This window comes from Lathamus discolor, chromosome 8 (assembly GCF_037157495.1).
Source record: "Lathamus discolor isolate bLatDis1 chromosome 8, bLatDis1.hap1, whole genome shotgun sequence".
NCBI classification, from domain to species: domain Eukaryota; kingdom Metazoa; phylum Chordata; class Aves; order Psittaciformes; family Psittacidae; genus Lathamus; species Lathamus discolor.
The window spans coordinates 7,340,242-7,359,221 of NC_088891.1; the positions used below are offsets into that span (position 1 = coordinate 7,340,242).

Consider the following 18,980-nt stretch of genomic DNA (forward strand, 5'->3'; position numbering starts at 1 on the left):
TTGCATGAAGCTAAAAAGGCAGCAGGGCATTCTTCCAGGGCTGAAAAACAGCAATCAATAAAGCAATGAATAAATAAATAAATAAATCCCAAAGGTATTCTGATCAGGTTAGAAAGACCAGGAGACCCCAGTGCAGGCAGCAGTAAAGAGAGCTCCGCATCCGCAATGGAAGTGTTAATGCGCAAGGGAGTTAATATATCTGACAGCCATCAGAAGCATGTAAGAAGATTCTACAGCTTTTGTTGCAATGCTGGAGGGTGACCACTAATGGTTAAAAAATCCAGCAGCACTTTTGAGTCTCAGAACCTCCCAGTCTTGAAGTAACTTTCTTGTTTACACAAAGATTTGTGTCACGAATGAACATCGTGTTCTCCAAGGCAATAAAAACGTAGTTCCAAAGAGATAGATTTTCTTTTGAAAAATAAGGGGAAAAACCTTTCTCTTACAAACAGAAAAAAAGAACAATATGTGCTAAGGAACATTAGGTCTTGCTTTGGAAGTTTTTAAACATCATGTGTTGGCAGGTTATGTTTCAAAGCGACCTCAAACATCGGAGCAGGAAGCACGGTGACCTCACCATGTTTGTCCCTTTCTGGTTGCTACACAAGTGGATTGAAAACTCATCTTAGGAAATGAAGTAATAAGAAGACCAATGATCAGTAACAGAACTGATCAGATTCCGAGCCTCCACAGGCCCTACCCCTACTTTTTCTAAAGGTAAAAGTATGTTCTTGAAGGCTAAGTGCTGGGAATCTTTTCATTCCCTATTAAAAAGTTGCTGAGGCTGGAAGCTGAAATCTTTACCTCTCACAATAACAGGACCAAAGATCACAAACTTAGAAAAGACCCACTAAGGCATCCACACACTGTCCTTGGTACACAGAAATTGTTATTTACCATATGAGATCACTTACATCTTAGGCATCATAGGAAATAAAGGCATGAGCTGACAATTCTCATAGACCAGTGACAGCCACCTGTGTTGGGAAGAACATATAATTCAGAAAAAAGGTTGTGGCAAATAGTACTCACCGGTTTCCCATTCAGTCTCTAGGATGGATATTTTCTGGGATCACTCTAGGAAAACAGGCAGGCAGTGCCCAGAGACAGGCTATAACTTAGGACTCTTGAATGCTTTACTTTGATACTTCACACTGCTTGCTTCCTTTCATTGCCACATACGCACGGGCTGATACACTCTAGGCCTGATCCTTTAATGACTTTTCTTTATATATATATTTATATTTATATATTTATATATATATATATATTTCAGCTCAAGCTGAGCTGCACTCACTCATATTAGCAGCCCCATTTAGCATTTAGGTACGAAATCATGACTTCTCATATACATTGCAGGCTTGAGTTGCTATAATTACCCTTCACAGTGATGCATGAGAGCATGAGACAAATATACACATCACGTCAAGTCTGTTGTAGTGAGGTGGGTGTCAGTCTCTTCTCCCAAGTAACAAGCGATAGGACAAGAGGAAATAGCCTCAAGTTGTGCCAGGGGAGATTTAGATGGTAAATGCTCCATCCCTGGCAGTGTTCAAGCCCAGGCTGGACAGAGCCTGGGTGACATGGTTCAGTGTGAGATGTCCCTGCCCGTAGCAGCAGGGTTGGTACTTGATCATCTTAAGGTCCTTTCCAACCCAAACCGTTCTATGATTCTGTGATTCTGAAAGATTTCTTCACCAGAAATGTTGTCATGCACTGGAACAGGCTGTCCAGGAAAGTGGTGGAGTCACCATTGCTGGCAGCATTGAAAAGATGTGTAGATGAGGCCTTTAGTGACATGGTTTAGTGGTGGGCTTGGAAATGCCTGGTTAATGGTTGAACTTGATGATCTTAGAGGCCTTTTTCAATGATTTTATGATTCTATGATTTTATTACAACCTTGGACCCTTTTAAACCAAGTTATCTTTCTGAAACATGCAAGCGAGGTTTAAACACACAACAAATGTTAGGCTCTGTAGGGCAAAGTCTGCAGGGGAGGGAGGGGAGAGGCAGGAAAGCCTCATTATGGGTCTCCCTGAAGTAACCCATTAAACTGAGCTTCGGACACAAAGACCTGAAGTACTGGGAATACAGTTCCTTTCCTCACTTGTAATTCCTTCAATTAGTCCTGTATCTTGCACACTTTAACAGCAACTCCTTAATACACACTATTCACCTTGCACTTTTCTTGCACTCCTAAGCTCTTTAGTCAGCTCAGATATTGCATACTTAGCCAGGAATTCATTTGAGCTCTGCAATTTAAAATAGTAACCTACAGCCTTGGATATACTCATAACAGAAATGGCATCTCCTGTAGGAAAAGGGACTTTTAAGAGCAGCTTAACACCCATGTTTGCCCCTGAAAGAGTATGTAAGGGAGGCGCCTGGCATGCCCAGGTAATAAACTGTGGGCTGAAGGGTAGCAGAGCTTAGAAGGAAAGCAGGGAAGGGTTTCTTGTAGCTGGCATCAAATGAAGAGAGTCTGGGTCTTGTTAGAGAGCTGAGCTCTAGCAGAGAACAGAACTTATGGCAAATCAGTGAGCAGGGCAGTTATGAAGATGTGATTTGTTATGAAATATATTGAACATGATGGAGTTTCTGGGAAGGTAAAGGGAGTAAGGTTGTTGTCTTGTGGGAGCCAGGCCAGAGCCTGAAGGGAGGTGTGGGTGCACATATGTATGCAGTGGGGAGACTGCCAAGGCTTGGAGCTGACATACGGATCCTTCTTTTTGCATACTTGGAAAGGGAAAACTCTCCAAGTCAGCAGCTGAAGGGAGAGGTTATACGAATGCTAAGGATAAGAAGCAATACAGGGCTACTATAAAAATGCTTTCAAGGATCCTTAGCATTCACCAGAATAATCCCTGTAAAACAGATGGCAGAGCAGTTTAATATTCTGCCTGAAGGACAACCGCTGTAGCAAAACAACCCTCACCCCCAGAGCTGCTTTCTGCTGGCACCAATGGGAAGATGCCCACATCTTACAGTGACCATAAGGACACCCTGCAGTCACAAAGCTGACTGTAAAAAAAATCCCTAAGAGGAAATTTTTCTCTCCGAACAGAGAAAGGAAATGGTGCAGATAAGGTTTTGTGAAATTCCAATCTCAGCCTCCCAATGAGGATGCAATTAATGGATCCATTTGCACACACGAAGGGCGAGATTTTTGAGATGCTTAACAACTCACAGCTCCCAGGGGAGCAGTATCCTGGATTTCAGGCAGCCAGCCAGCAATTACACAAACATTATTAGACAGACTGAGTACTGGAGCAGCGTCTGATGGTCATGTTGCCATATGGAGGTGAAGTGTTGCCGTGCCTGGGACACTGCTCTGTGCTGCAGGCTGAGCATCCTTGGGTCTGTCCCTTGGCTTCTCAGCATTTCTGTGTCCCTCCAGGCTGCACAATGGGAACAGCACAGCCTTCCTCTGGTGTGAATTGTAGATCAGTTACTCGAACCCTTTACAGCTGAATAGATGGCAACATGTACCCCCAAAAGCCTAAATAAACCAGAAACTGGAGAAAAGAGGTCCCTTTGCTCCCTCCTTCACAGCTGAGGCCCAGGAAAAGTAAATGTTTTGCCCAGGGTTTTCGTCAGGTTTTCACTGAATTCTTGCCCTTTATTAAGCAACACAAGTGCGGTTTTCCCTTAGGAGAATGCTGAAACTTTTCCTCTTTCCAACCAGTACAAATAATAATAATAAAAAAATTCTAAAATATTAGTCTGCAAGCCTATAATTCACAAAAGCAATACTTTCAGATCGCCATCCATTAAAAATATTTCATCTTATACTAGAAAAGGTTGCCCTTTTCATTGGCACAAAAAAAAAAGCGGGTTCATGGGGAGATGTTTCAAACCAAAACCCAAACATTTGCTTTAAGAAATGCCAGTGTGGCTGCTGCTAAATCCACTTTTTATTGGAAACAGTTGTTGAAACTGATTTTTTTTTTCCCCTAAAAAACCTCCAGGTTTTTAAAAACTGGCATTTTCTTACTAAGAAAATTGCATTGGAAACTCTCCATTTTACTCTCATGGACAGAACATTATCGCAGGTGCAACACAGAGAAAGAATATAGGGAAAGTAACCCTGCCAGTTATACACATATGACTGAAAGTACCTGTGCTGTGGGGCAGAAAAGAGGCTTTTCTTCCACAGGGCTCTGATAATCCTCTATTTTTTTTGGCTAACATTAACATTGCTGCTGCAGCCACACAACATCCAGAAGAGAGCTGAGCAGTAGCATCACTTTCCTGGGCAGATGGCAAGGTTGGGTTCTTGGCAAGGATCCTGAAGGGGGAAAAGCTGCCAGATCAAGAGAGAATATATATGTGAGGGAAGTCAGAAAAAGGAAATGAGGAGGCTTCTAATGCAGAGAGGTGGAAACCGAGTGAAATCGAAAGTCAAGGAGCAAGGACAGGGATTAATGGTCCAAATCATGCTCAGAATAAAGGGGGAAATGGGCAGGGAAGGATGAAAGCCATGATATATTATTGATCCACAAACTGTGGGGGGAAAGACACCTACTGCTTATGAGTAACAGCAGTTCTCACCATATCTAAGGATTATAACCCCAACTTGGGCTATCCCTGCTAGAGCTCAGCCCCAGTTCTTACTAATTCTTGCTTCACTTTTTGCAACTTTATTTCACTGACAGAATAATAGACAGGGAGGAAAGTCTCAGAGCAGGGAACTCCAAAGCACTTTAGGAAGAAGATAGCTGTGAGAGGATAAAAGTAATTACTGCTATCTAAGGTGGTGGTTGTATCAAAATAGGTCACATTTCATGCAGGTCTTCAGCAGTCACCTTCCTTACTTTGCCTTTCCATAAGATATCTTCATCAGATGGTGGTGATGAGAAATGAGGCCCTGGGCAATTTCCAGGAGGATGTTCTCAGATCTGAACACTGGCCACTGAAGAATCAGTGTGATTTAAGCAGCTGGAGATATGGTCTCTATTTTGGAAATACAGGTCAGCCCTTGGGAAGCAAGTTTATATATGATTATAGTCTAGTATGGGAGCACTACATACAGCCCTAGATAAAAATGCCTTCTGGTTCCTCCCATTCCCTCTCCAGTCTCACAAGATTGGCAGCAAAATTTGTCCTTGCAATTAATATCCAAAAGAAACCACAGTCAAGCGTTCTTAAGGGAGGACTAAATCACAATCCTAGGTTGGAAATGTCAGCCCTGGATGTATTTTCTTAAGTCTCTTTTCTGCTCTTGTCCAGGAAAACCAGGGTGGATATGTGACTTTTCTCATTCCCTTATTCAGTGACATGGTAGCTAGAGGCAAAAAGGAGCCACTTTGCCAAAACAAAGACACAGTGATTATAGGTGTGCGCATGTCAATGTATGGGTTTCAGGCATAAAGTTAGGTGTTAATGTCTACAACAATCGATTGTGGCTGCAGATACTTACAGGAAGCTAACTGGGTCTGGACAACGAGAGAGTTAAAAACCAAAGTCTGTAAGCAGGGCTACCCTTAAAAGGAGTTAGCTTTGAACTCTGGATAAAGAGGTGTCTTTTTTCAGGGCTTCAGAGGGAAGTGCTGCATTAAGTGAAAACTAAGGATAAAAACAAGTTTCTCCTGAGACTGTATTTTATTGTTAAGAAATTATTTGATAGATGTGTAACACAGGTTCAAAAACTCTCCATGGAGCTTATTAAGCAAGCTATCTGCGCCACAGATTCCATATTAGTAGCTGTGAGTGAAAAGAAAAGTAAGATATATGAAAGTCATTGGCTTGAAATCATCTGCTTCAAAGAACTGACTTTCAACAGTATAGACGGCACCTAATGGCTGCTCCCCTGCAGCACAGGTAGGACATGTAAGGTAAAAGTCTCTTTTTCGGTGTAAAAATCATTGATTTGCTCTAAGATGCTGCTGGGGCCTCTGGGACAAGACTCAGTTATTCATTTTTCCCATGCTGCCAAATGATAGAAGATAGGTGCTGATGCAGCCCTGGTATATTGAGATATGTGAGGGAAACAGAGCTGAAGCAATTTAGTGTGCTGCCAGCAGATCAGATTAATAATTTAACAACAAAAGCATTTCAGTTCCAAATTCTCTGCTACAGAGTCAATTGAACTTAAGCTGTCTGACGGCTTCTGGATAATCCCTATTGATCTGTGGTGGGTTTTATGTGTTTCTGTGTAGGTGCACAGTGTGTGTGTTTTGTTCCACCACAATAAAATACCTACTGTGTAATTTGGTCCTAGAGTCCCCCATTACTTTGCTACAGCAACACATTTTTCTGTGAAGAGGAGCTATAATGGTTGAAGACGAGGCATCTGCAATACCTTATGAATTTGGGGGCAGAGCCGGATGTGATATGAACACAGATAATTCAGTTTGATTGAACAACTATCCTGATTTATGATAAGTAAGAATCTGGCTGTAGTGCTCTAATGCCATTACACTTTTTCATACTAATCCATCCTGAGTGCACTGGGGGAGATTTCTGGTTTCCAGCACACTGGGCACTAAAATGCCATTGCCTTATGTGGTGGTGACATCCCCAGCAAAGTGGCTGTGTGCTGAATTTAACTTGTAATCCACTACATTTTGTTATGAACAAAGGGACAGAAAGTCCTCCAGATTGTTAAAGGGAGATTATATCTTAAAGCCTGATATTCTCTTGGTGCAGATGCTTTAAAGGTCATATCTAAGACAGTATGTGCTGCAGCAAGCTGGCACAGTGAACGTGTAGCAGATGAAACAAAGAACAAGCATCAGTCAAGCAGAATAAACAGCTTTTCTGAAGATAAGGACACAGACAATGAAGCTGGGTGCTCGTGAGATAGACAGGGACATTTAACAGTAGGAGTTGGAAGGCAATGGTTTAGCAGCACAAAACTGTATAAGGAGGGACAGAGTACACATTAGAATTCCAGAGAAAGGCCTTGAAAGGTCAATTTGACAAGCTGAATATGGATAATGAGTTGAGACAGATGGTGTAAGAGTATGGTAGCTAATAAATAATGAACAGACTTGCTCCAAGGAGCAAAAGCAGGGAGAAATCACAGCTGAGAGCTTAGTCAGAAGGGAAGGGGAAAAGAACAAAACCATGGAGGGTGTGAGAGAGGATTGTCTGGTTTCAAGTGCCAGAGTCTTGTGGAAACGATAATTTACCCGAAGAGAACTTAGAAATGCGTATGCCTGAACAGGAATTTGACCATCTTACTGAGATTAACAGTCTTTTAGCTGAGAAAATACTCATGGTCTCTAATCTTTCCTAGATCCCTCAGTTCCCTCTCCTCCTCTCCCACTGTCATAGTACCTTAAGCAGGCTACAGTGCTCACCCCTCCCATGAAAGGCTGGAAAAAGTCTTTATGTTTGTTTTACACACCTTGACCTAACACAGAGAGAGACTAAGTCTTCACCTGAGCACTGAAATGGGAAATGCTGTGCATTGTGTCCCATACTCCCAGCCTACCTGCAGACCAGCAAGCTAAGATCTGATTCTCCTTCACTCCCAGCTACCTTTGATATGATAACCGAGAAAACAGTGAGCATTTCTGCCCCATAAATCTTTTGCCGATGTGGAGCGGAGGTACAAACCCTGACCTGGATACCAAGGAATACTCAGGAATACCCTAATGTAGATGTAAATCAAGAAACTTTCCCAAAATCACCTGGAAAAGCCATATCAGTGCCAAATATCCAGCACATGCGTCGGTTACATCCTTATCTTTTTAAATATCGTAAAGTACGAGAGTATGAGGCTTAGCTGCTTATTAATAAACCAATCCCTCCACCAGCATTACACCTGGCAGCATAAACCAAGAGGTAATTTAATGTATACCTAAACAATGATGCCCTGGTGCACTTTAATGAGCATTTCTCTGTGCATTTGCCCTTGGACAGGCCTAACCTTACTGGGCTTGGAGGCCCTGACAAGCTCCCAGAGATGAGTGTAAGCAATAACCTTGGAAATAAACTGTCTGCAAGTCAGCAACTTCTGCCTGTGCCAGACAGCAAACATGCCTGATTAGCTGTGAACTGCTTAGCTTATTGGCAAAACGTGCCTCTAGCTATAAAGGGGACTTTAATTTCATCACACTTGCAACCTGTGTTATTAAATAATGAGCCACTTAATTAACTAATTAATATATGGCTGTGATGAATAGATTCTCTCCAGTGACAGTGTCATGAAAGCAGACCCAGCCCAGAGTGATTTCTGAGTGCTGCTTTCTTACAGAAGGGATTTTATTCCTGCAAATGTCTTTATTAAATACCTCATTCTTTCCCCAGCCTCCAATAGAACAGCGTCAAGGTCTGCTGCATCTGTTCATCCTGCCTCCGGACCCCACAGCACTCCTTCCCTCCTTTCTGCCTTGCTGAAGCTTCCCCTCTCCTTTGGCTCCATGCAAAGTGCCTTCAACGTGCTGTGCCACAAAATCACTCTTTGCCCAGAGTTACCACGCTGCTGTGGCCAGGATGCATCATCTCATTTCCTGTCTCAAATGGGAAATGGCTGCAGTGTCTTGGGTACTGAAAAGCATCCTCAGTTATTGTCCATGATTACCTTTCCATTGCTGGGGCACCAGCGAAACTCCCCACAAACTGGAGACAGAAGGACAAATGATTTCACGCACCTCACAGCAGCCCTTCAAGGTTGCCTCCTGTTTTCCACCATGGTATCAGAGCACGTTAAGAAAGGGCTTTAGCAGAGACATTTCCAAAGGCTGAGAAATCTCCCCGCAGGGAACTGTTCCTGCTATTGGGAACAGCTCTTTCCCAGCTCAGGATGCTCAAGCATCCATCTCTAGAGACAGTTGCTTGCTAGCTCCAGTGAAGCATACACCAAGGCACTAACTGTGCCAGAATACAGGCTCACTCCAAGAAATCCCCTATGCTACAGTCTGTCACGGCCAGCCTTATGCTTCCATGATGCTCTTTAATAGTTTTATGCTTAGGTTTCCCTTTGTGACTGCTCAACAATCAAGTCTGAGGAGCACAGTTATTATAAGTTATTATTATAAGATGGGTGGTTCTCAAACTAAATTCAGCCTCTTTTTTCTGCATACGCCCTCCAATACAATTGCTTTGTGGTCACAAGAGCTTCCAAAATTGCAAATGCACTGTTCGTTATGAACCTTGTCTGTGGAGAAGTGCAAGCAGCAACAGATTTAATGAGATGTTCATTCTGACACTGCTTTCATGGTTATGTAGCAGGGAAAACACTGGAGCAGTTGTTTTTGCTCCATCCATTCTCATAGCACTTTGATTAGTTTGGCCCTTTTGTTGCATATGAAATACTACTGAAAACCTGAACTTTGTAGCATCCATGATAATTCCACAGATTCCATTATCTGGTTATCAAATTCACTCTGTGAATCACATATATCACAGATAAAACAAAACCACAGTGACGCTTTCTTCTTTAAGACGGCAATTTGCAAAGCCTGTCTTAGCTGGAAGACTGCATCTTGAATATGTCAGATTCCCAGATCTTTGAAGAACCTATTTTTAAAACAAGCATCTTGCAGAATATCACAAAAATAGATGTATTTTTGTTGAATAGATGCACAAGCTAAAATTACTGTGGGACCTGGAATATATTGGCACTGACTTAACAGTAACATAAGACCTCACATATAGCAACGCTACATTTATACTTGTGTTTTATACCCATATGGAGACTTTCAATTCAAAAGAGCCCACGGCAGTTTCTTTTGCACCATGCAGCAGAAGAGGAGCACAGCTAATTTGAGGACATGGAGTGGGCCCCTTAACATTATGAAAAGGTGGATTGCTTGGCAGTAGTTTTTCCTAAGCATCCCATATTCCTTCCTTGTTCCTGCAGAAGCCTTTAGGATAGTTCTTTGCAAGAGCAGCTCATTTACACAGAGCCTTAAGTTTGGGCATTATCTTGAAAGCCTTAAGTTGTGTGGTTCTCAGCTGTGCCAAAGGTCATCTACTGTCTCTCAGTCTTCTGAAATGATGTTTTTGCCTCTTCAGTAAGGAGAGGAAAAGAAAAAGAAGAAACCACTGAAATAAGGAGGAAATACTGCAGATGCCAAAGAGTGAGAAAGCAACAGCAAAGCATGACATATAGCAAAGGGGATAGGACAAGGCAAGGGTGATAAGGTTAAGACCAGAAAAGAAGGGAGAAGGCATAACAGTAGTTGGAGTACCCAGTCTTGGAAATGAACGTTGCCTTGAGCCAGTAAAAGAGAATTAAAAAGAGCAATTAAGCATATGAGTTCGTAGCAGTGAGAAGGCTCTGCATTTGCTTCCCAAGCAGCCTAATAAATTCTCATGCTCAGGTTGGACACTAATGATGAAAAAGCTTCATTTCCCCAAATTAATAGCTACAATACATCACCAGGCTACAGCACCATAGCTCAAGTGCGCACATGGAGAAAACCCTCAAAATCACCTGTCGAGGCAGAAGGAGCATTTGGCTGTTATTTATTGCTTTGTATGACTCATGCTTGTGGGTAGGGGCACTGCAGCACGGATGGTAGCGAAAGTCAAATTGCTGTCAGTGTAATTTATGCCAGGAGAGTTGAACTCAGGCTAGTTCTGCTTATGTTTCACCTGTAATTTGTCTGAAAAATATGAAAAGGGTAAGGAAACAGCTTGAAAAATACATGCCTGTGCAGCCATTTGTCAGGCTCAGGTTTGGTTACAGGAAAGATGGTTTAATGTCTTGGGCAGCATCAAGAACTCCATCCAGTTTTCTGTAACGGCAGAAATGGCTCAATTAACCTTAGGGAAAACAGTTACTTTGAGGTTTGGTTCCTTGTCTGCAAAAGAGCTGTAATAACTTACTTTCCTTACCTGTCAGAGACAGTGTAGGGAACATACAGGCATAACTGGGAAGTGAATCTTCTAACCACTGACAGAGCTCAACAGTTCATCTTTCTGGACTTCAGATTGTCCTTGCCAAAGCCACAGTGATCATTAAATTATGCTTGCAAGAACAGAGTCTCCCGTGAATGACCTCCAATGTGCTGATTCTAAGCAGAATCAATAATACAGGTTCATAGCTGTCCTTCCATTCCTCTTACTTCAGCTCTACCCAAAGATGACATGCTAAAGACACTGATAGTCATCAGACTTCATAAAAATGGAAAGGCAATGGAAACCCTGGCATCCCCGTGCAAAGGAGCTGCCCTAGCATGCACAGAGGGAGGGCCAGTATCTTGTGACCTGGGGACCAGTCCTTACTTTCCCTGGTGTAAGCGTGCTCCATCGTGCAGATACTGAAATGAAGGGAATCCCTGTATCCCCTCCCAAAGCCCAGTCCCTTTTACTCAGCTCAAGCCTGCCAAGGGCTGTACAGCAGAAATTCCAGTTGCTGTCTTCCTGGAAGTGAGTTTAATGGAGGAATATGGCTTTTAGCAAGATATGAGCAATGTGGAACTTAATATCTGCCTCCCTGATGGGAATCAGGGGCATGGTGTATCGCACTGCTGCTGTCATAATGTGCCCTGGTGCATGCATCAACAAACACGACTCAAAGCTCTGCCTGTTTGGTGGCTGTGTGCCCATCATTTTGATAGTCTTGAGGTTTAAGAGAGCTGGCCATGCTGTGTGCTGCAGAGCCAGGCACAATGGGCTTTAAAAAGCATGGAGAGCTACTCTTGAAAAGCATTCTAAGGATTGCCTGCCATGATGTGGGTTGTGAGATCACCTATTGCCAACTGCCCCCACAGCAGTATCCCTGCACCGGGCTTCTGATGAGCAGATGAGTGGGATCAGAGAGTTCAAGCTTTCCTCTAGCTCCTGCTTTCCCAAGTACTCATAGAGGAACTCCTGAATTTGGCAGCGTCTGCAGCCCAGTGCAGCCTGAGATGTGTTGTTCACACATACTCCTACTTTTGATACTATTCATCCCCACCTAGCTTTAGGGATCACGTCCTGCACAGCTGCACAAAGCTCTATCTGCATTCCTCCCTTCAACCCCAAGTCAGTTGACAACACTTCTGCAAGACGCCTTCTCAGGGCTGGGTGAAGATACCCGCTGGCAGACAGCACGGGTGGCTAAGCAAACGCACAGACACAAGCCCCATGCTGGGTAGAAGGGAAGGCACAATGAGGCAGCAGGCTCAGTAAGGGGTCTCCAAGCAGTATCTGCCCTCCATACCCTTAAATCCGGGCTCTGTTTCAAAGGATGCTTTGGTACATGAGAATTGTTTCTTATAATAAGGAAGTAATAAAATCAGTCTCTTTGTCTTAAAAATGTAAATGAGATGCACTTACGTCTGGTCTCATAATAAGAAACAGAGGCATATTCAGGAAATTTGAAGGCAAGAGACGGGAATCCTGGACAAGGAAATCCCTACCTACACACTAACCTGTGAGGCTTCTAGGGATAAACGGCAAGGCCTTGGCAGCATTGAAAGTGGGGGCTGGATGGATGCAAGGGAGAGGAAAACATGAGTTTCATTAGAGTTTCTACTGCTTTTTCTCCTACCAGAGAAATAAGTTGCTCTTCAAGACATCAGGCAAGCATCAGAAGAAATTCACTCTGCTGTAGGCTATTCTGTAACTGTTTAGTTGATGTACTTTCTGGTGCCCATTCTCAGAGAAGAGATCCCAGGCTAGAGGACTCTCTGAGTAGCAGTAACAGGAAGGCTTGAAATGGCTTTCACTTGACCGGCTACATTGGGACTATTCACAAAGAAATGACACCAGAAGACAGTGCTGTCATAGCAAATGGCTTCTGTTCCCAAGGGGGAAGAGAGAAATACAGTCTATCACATCCTGAGTAAACCTGAGATAAAATAAGTTCAAGGCTTTTGCTAGAAGCAGGAAACCTGGATGATATACGGGAGAAGGCAGGCAAGAAATAGAGTGTGAGAGCAGGTGTCCTCCAGATGACGAGCCTGAGGGGATTAGCTGGCAAATTTCAAGGGGATAACAAATACTTCAAGGCATATCATGCCAGTGCCTCTTGGTGGGAAAGAGGATAGAACATCCCAGGTGAAGAAAGTGGCAAGAAGGAGATGACGATCAAAAGTTATTCATCAAAGTGTAACATCAGACTTACTTGACAGGGAGCCAGTGAATGGCCTGCAGACAGTGGGTGGATATCAAGCTTTTCATCTAACCCAGACTGGCTAAGGAAAAAGACTGCTTCTGATGGCACTTTAGTGATGAATGCAAAATCTGCTAGGTTGCAGAATCATTCTGGTTACGCAGGAATAAGCAGAGCACAGTAGCCAGTAGTGCCAAGTGTGCAGTAATAGATCCCATCCCTGCAAGGAAAGCAGAAGGGGCAAGAGCTGGCCAGTTCTCTTGCTGGCATAAATACCTGGAAGGATGCTGGCATAAATTCCTGGAAGGAAGTATGGTAGGATGAGAAACATGGACCCATGACTAACAGATCCATTTTGGATGTTTTATATATAATATTCTTTCTCCACAACAGAATTTTGGTAAGGCTCTGTGACTGTTGTCTCTGCCTCTATTTCCCATTTTGGCAATGGAACTGAGTGCTTCCTACCTCTCAGATACGCTGTGAGATGCATGGGAACAGAGGCAGACAGTGCTGTATCTCAGCTGGACAATGGCAGCCCAAAAGCTGTTCTTGGGAAAGCTGGTATGTTTGTGCCGCAGAGGCTGGTTTTCAGGGCTGTAAAGTTGGTGCTTTGCCTGAAACTAAATTCACTCATTAGCTTTCACCTGCAAGGCACAGACAGGAGGAACCCAGGTAACGAATATGGAACAAGGACAGCTCTGAGTCTCTACTCTTCTTGTGTGCATAAGACCCACAGTGATAGGCACAGAGCTGTGAGCAAAAGGCATTGATGAGCCTGTTGCGGTTTAAGCTCAGTGTTGGAAAGGGGGCCAGGCACTGCCTGCCTCTGTTCAACAGTAAATGGGTTTGCTGCTGTGACTGGGATGAGATGGGTTTTAGAACTGGTTTGTGGAAAGAGCTTTTATTTCCAAATACAACACATTTCTTAGTTCCTTGTAGAGAAGCAGAGCGTCAGACATGCCTTGGATAATAGAGGCTTCCATAGATCTTAATAAGCCATGACCAGGACGAGGTCCTGCCAAGAACTCCACTGTTTGCAGTGCTGGCGCCCACACCTTCCCCCAGGACTGGCCCATAGCCCTTGGTGGAGGCACTCACAGGCCACATGCCACAGCTGCCCCAGCATGACATGGCAGATGGATGCTTACAGCTCACTGCTTTCCATTGCCACACACTGCTGTGCAAGCCTGTTCCCCACCACACAGCATCCACGTACAATATATTTTCCTTAGAATTAGAGAGCTATAAACAGGTACAACACACCCACCAGACAAGCCCAGGCCAGATACAGCATCCTCTAGGTGAGGCATTTGGTCCATTGTGGCTTTTGGGGTGTTTTAATAAATCCATACATCTCGAAAGTTGGTGTCTAAAAGCAGTGTCCACCCCCTACAAAAGTGCAGGTAACAGCTTTACCTGCTTCTTATGTGTCACCTTCCCAGCTATCCTCATCTAGACTGTCCTTCCAAGGCTAGTGGAGATCCAGGCTCTGAAGGAGGTATCTGTTCAACAGCAGCTGCACAGTGCCTACATCTAGGCTACCAGAGTTTGATGGAGAGTTGAGCACATATTTCCTGTTGGCAAGCAGTGTACCTTGACATTCTACTGTGAGATGAGCAGGATTGCTCTGGGAAGTAACTCCACCTGATCTCTTGGAAATTAGTCTCCTCAGTGGTTAGAAACAGAGAATTGTTTCTCTATGAGAGTCCCCAGTCTGCTGCTGTTACAAACCTGGGGGAGCAAACCTATAGTCAGAAATGGGTGGCCAGTACAAGTGTTCTACTCATTACAGTGATTGCAAAACACAGCGGGGCTTTATGAACCAAGTTCATGCCTGATATTTGCCCACTATAATCCCCAGGTGCCTCAGTGCTGTTCTTATACATCAACAGCCACTTCTGCCCAGCTCATTCAGGGTCCCCACTTACCCCTGACAACCAGTCCAAGGTGGAAAAGCTCCCAAATACAAGCAGGGAATTTTTGCCCAACTTGTCTTATTCTCTCATCTTTTCACAGGAGCTGAGCACTGCCCATGGTCTCCGAAGCAAGGGGTTCCCCTGCAGCATGACATCATGCAGAGAACTCCCTTGGCTCATGGACAGCACTGATTCCTTCTGGTAGAGTAACCCTGGCTGCCAAGTGAAGGCAAAACTGATGATCCTTCTGTACAGCACCCTCAGCACCTGCCCCAAGCCATGGATTAGATCCTTCTTAGAGTCATTTTAACACTAACTTGACAAATCTGCTGTGCTGCCACAGATGGTTGGGGTGCTGCTGACTTCCTCTGCTGGAAGGTGGCAAAGCTTTCCTGCCCTTCCTGGCCCTGTTCTAGCTCAGTCATTCTGTGTGATTTAACACATTCAGTATACTTCACAGGAACTTTGTAGCCACTATTCGTGCTGCTGGTCTATTCATCCCTGGTCTATGGGATGCTCATGAGCAGTATCTGGTACCTCGAAGGATGCCAGAAATCTGTGCTTTACTTGCTATATGAGACTGTATGGAGATGGAGAATCCAAATCAGCCCCCTGAGCTGATCAACTTAAAGAAGGTTAAGATCTGAGGATATTTGATTAGGTTCCTAATTACAGCAGTTATTACCTGTCATAAAATCACCTGGGTTTGTACCCCAGAGCAATTCAAACAGCAGATTTGAGAGATGTGCATTGCATAGATAAACATGACTATTCCCTTGGCTTGATCCCAGCTGGAAGAATACAAAGCTGCGCTATCGACAACTGAAGATTTAACTCTGATGAGTCATTTGTTCTTTCCACAATAAAAACCATATAAAGAAGTTACACAGGCACAGTTGGGTCCGAACGCTGTTCAAAACCCACAGCATTTCCACCCTAATTTCAAAGTAAGAAAAGAAGGGGGAGCACAATCGGAAAGCCCACACATTACTTGAAGAAATACAACCTTACCTCTATTTTCTACATGTCTTCTAAAAATACAGCTCTGCTGATAGGAACAGACATTGTTTCTTCCTTATGATTCCAACTAAGAGAGCCTAGAAAATGGGGAATCTACTAGAAACAAGTAGAATAACCCTGAATATTAAAGGTCTGAAGTGTTTTCTGCTCCTTGCTTGCCTGTTTCATTCAGGCATATAAAGCAGTTTTCTATCAAAAATGGAGGTGTTAGAAAGCTTTTTCTTCCTATCAGTCAATACTTTTCCTCAAAATTTGGCAGGTTTTCCTGGAAGTTTCAGAATTCTGCAGTGGGTTCAGTCATTTTCAGTGGAAATGGACAAAAGGAAAGGTTTGAGAAGAAAAAGTTTCCAACTTGTCCAGAAAGTATCTATTTTCTTCTAAGAACATTTGGATGAACAGTCTTTGACCAGAGGGAAGGAGCGTGTTCTCCAAAGAGAGATGGGAGCTTCTCTTTGATGTTTAACCAGTTGGCTTCATTGATAGTGTAAATGGACTGTCCAGATGGACCCAGCTGTGCTGAGAGCCATGGACGAGGATCTAACGTGAATGCAAGAACAAGAATAAGCACTGGCTGGAAAGACATTTCAATTGGGAATAAAAAGAGTTTCTAAGCAGTCAACAAGTCATGAATCTCCACCCTGTCTACTTCTCAGGCAGAGCTGGCCACGTTTGCATGGGGAATACACCAGGAGAGCAAGCTGTAGTGCTGCACTGCTACTGACCCATTCCCAGCCACATGCAATGAGAGATGAGCTTGGCCAGGTGCTGGGACATTCACAGCAGGTGTGAAAGCCTGGAATTCAAGCTGCTGCTGCAGTTGAGACCAAAGTTTCTCGACAGCAGTATTTAGGGGCTGAAGGATAGGGCTTTAACGGGTAAGAAAAAAATCTTGTCATTGGGGATGCTGAAAAACAAAGGCATCCTGCTGGAAAGTATCCTGTAAGTGAGCCCCGCACTGATTGTACAGCTGAGCCAGAAGATGTAAGAGACCTTACCTTAACCCTTCTACGAATTAAAGATGGGAAAGACACCAGAGCATGGCAGGAGGGGGTTAGTACTGTTATTGGCTACCAACCTGCACAGGGTGCAAGGAGCAGCTTGTTTTCTGTCAGCCCAATGGCAGGTAGATTGAGCATCAGCTGGTGGCTACTGCATGTGCCTGACTGCTGGTATGCTCTGAAAGAGCATCCAAATGCCACCCAGCATAAAGAGGATGAGGCCAAGGCTGCCAGGGGAGGTAAATCCAGGGAACTTCATCTGTTTTACTTGAGTCACCATCACTTTGGCAGCTGAGGAGCCCTTCACTGCAAGCACAGAGCAGGAAGCCTCAGGGAGAGTTGAAACTCATGAAATATAGATTAGGAGCCTGCCTAGCTCCTGAGCTGGGCATGTACCTGCACTGTAATTGGCTGCCTTCAAGCAAGGTTTTGCATAAGGATGCAGAATGGGCTTGTTCAGTAAACTTCGTTATGCACACTTGACTCAGCAATCACTGAGAAAAGTCAAACCCTCCTCCTTGCGCAGTACCTGAACAAGCAACTCCATTTTCACCCTTTCTCCCATTACATTCCACCTTTTTCCCCCCCCTCATCACCCACTCAAGAGATGTTATCTCCAGTGTCCTTTGGAAAGAGCATCTGATGAAAGCAGACGCAGCACAGACAATATCCTGATCCAAATCATTTACAGTCTCCATAACACCCCCAACAAAAACATCTGTCTACCTGGAACTGGCAGGAAACAGATTTGTTGATGCACAGATCTTACCATGGAGACAAGCCAATGGCTAAATGGTTACTATTGTAATGAACATTTGTTAATGGCTCTTTTCCAGCTACAAGGAAAGTCATGCTCACTGGGATGCTCCAAGTACGCGCAAACCCGAAGGGTTGCTCCGTGTATAGTTACTAAAGGCTTTGTGGATCCCATCTGTCCTTTGCATGAGAGCTGGGTCCTGAGAGATCACTGTCTTATTGTGCTCTAACCACACATGGATGGTCCTAGCAAGTGACTGCTTCTGCAACCATGGTAAATTACTTCTAGACACTTCTCAGGAGCCCCTTTTGCCTAACCAGGTCTCCCTCACTTGGAACAAGTAGGATTCCTCTTCCTAGTGGGAAGATGAAACCTGAATGACCACCCTGACAGGGGCAAGCAGGGCCACATGGGTGGGAAATGAAGCCAGGTAGGAAGACTCTGCACTGAAATCACACATAGATAACATCTCATGATAGAGCCTCACAGTGGAAACAGCCATAGCACGCCCTGCTCGAACACTCTCTTTGAAAGAGCTGGATACCTATTTTCACTAGCATCAGGAATGAAATCCACCCCAAACCTATTCAGCTCCAAGCTGCATTTGTGGATAAATTAATAATGCCTCTTGCTGGCATCCCATATTCAACCACTAATTAACACAGCAGCCGCTGCCAGAGTTAATCAGGGAAGCAACTCCATTATCCCCTGTACCCCCACAGGGCAGGGACCTGCCAGCTGCCACCACCCTGCCCACTGTAAGGGCAGGGTGAGAAGCTGCTGGGGTTTGCTGCTGTGGAAAGGCCACTGAAGCATCCGCTGGCTCCCTAGCCGGGATGTGGATGTCAGTGGGTGGGCGGCCGCAAGCCTGCATCGCTTGGTCCAGCTGCCATCCCACTGTGATAGCCTCTCATCCCTCTGTGCTGAGTCCTTCCCATGCACCTCAAACTGAAAGAAAACTGGAAAGCAAGGAAGAAGCTGAACAGCAGCTAGACTTACTAACTAAAAGACAGAGGTTATCTTTAACAACTCAGGTGCCAAAGCCTCTGTGGGAGTTAAAGACCATCTTTTGGTGAGAGCAGTGGGTTGTGCACAGCAGGGCATCCCACAACCAAAGTAACCTTCACAAAGCATCAAAAGGGGGAAAAGCCTCTCATTCAGCGAGTCCTGCCTACAAGGAAAATGCAGAGGAAATAAAGATCCTTGGGAAACATCTATCCTGAGCTGAATGGTTCACCTGGGCAGCTTTAATCACAACTTCATGGCATTGGCAGACACCGCGTTATTTCCCA

General features: G+C 44.3%; 1 protein-coding gene across 11 annotated transcripts in view; it reads right to left on the minus strand.

The window, feature by feature from the left end:
* The window catches only part of SV2B (synaptic vesicle glycoprotein 2B), a 64,837-nt gene that overhangs the window by 32,311 nt on the left and 13,546 nt on the right, over positions 1-18,980 (minus strand). For 6 of the 11 annotated variants that reach the window (XM_065688300.1, XM_065688296.1, XM_065688295.1 and 3 more), the window contains one exon: positions 915-977. The exons of 3 other annotated variants lie outside the window; for them this stretch is intronic. The gene's annotated coding sequence lies outside the window, so the exon portion shown is untranslated. Of the gene's footprint in view, positions 1-914; positions 978-4,118; positions 4,138-14,590; positions 14,612-18,980 lie in introns of those variants that run through there. 2 more of the 11 variants (XM_065688301.1, XM_065688298.1) reach the window with 2 other exon arrangements.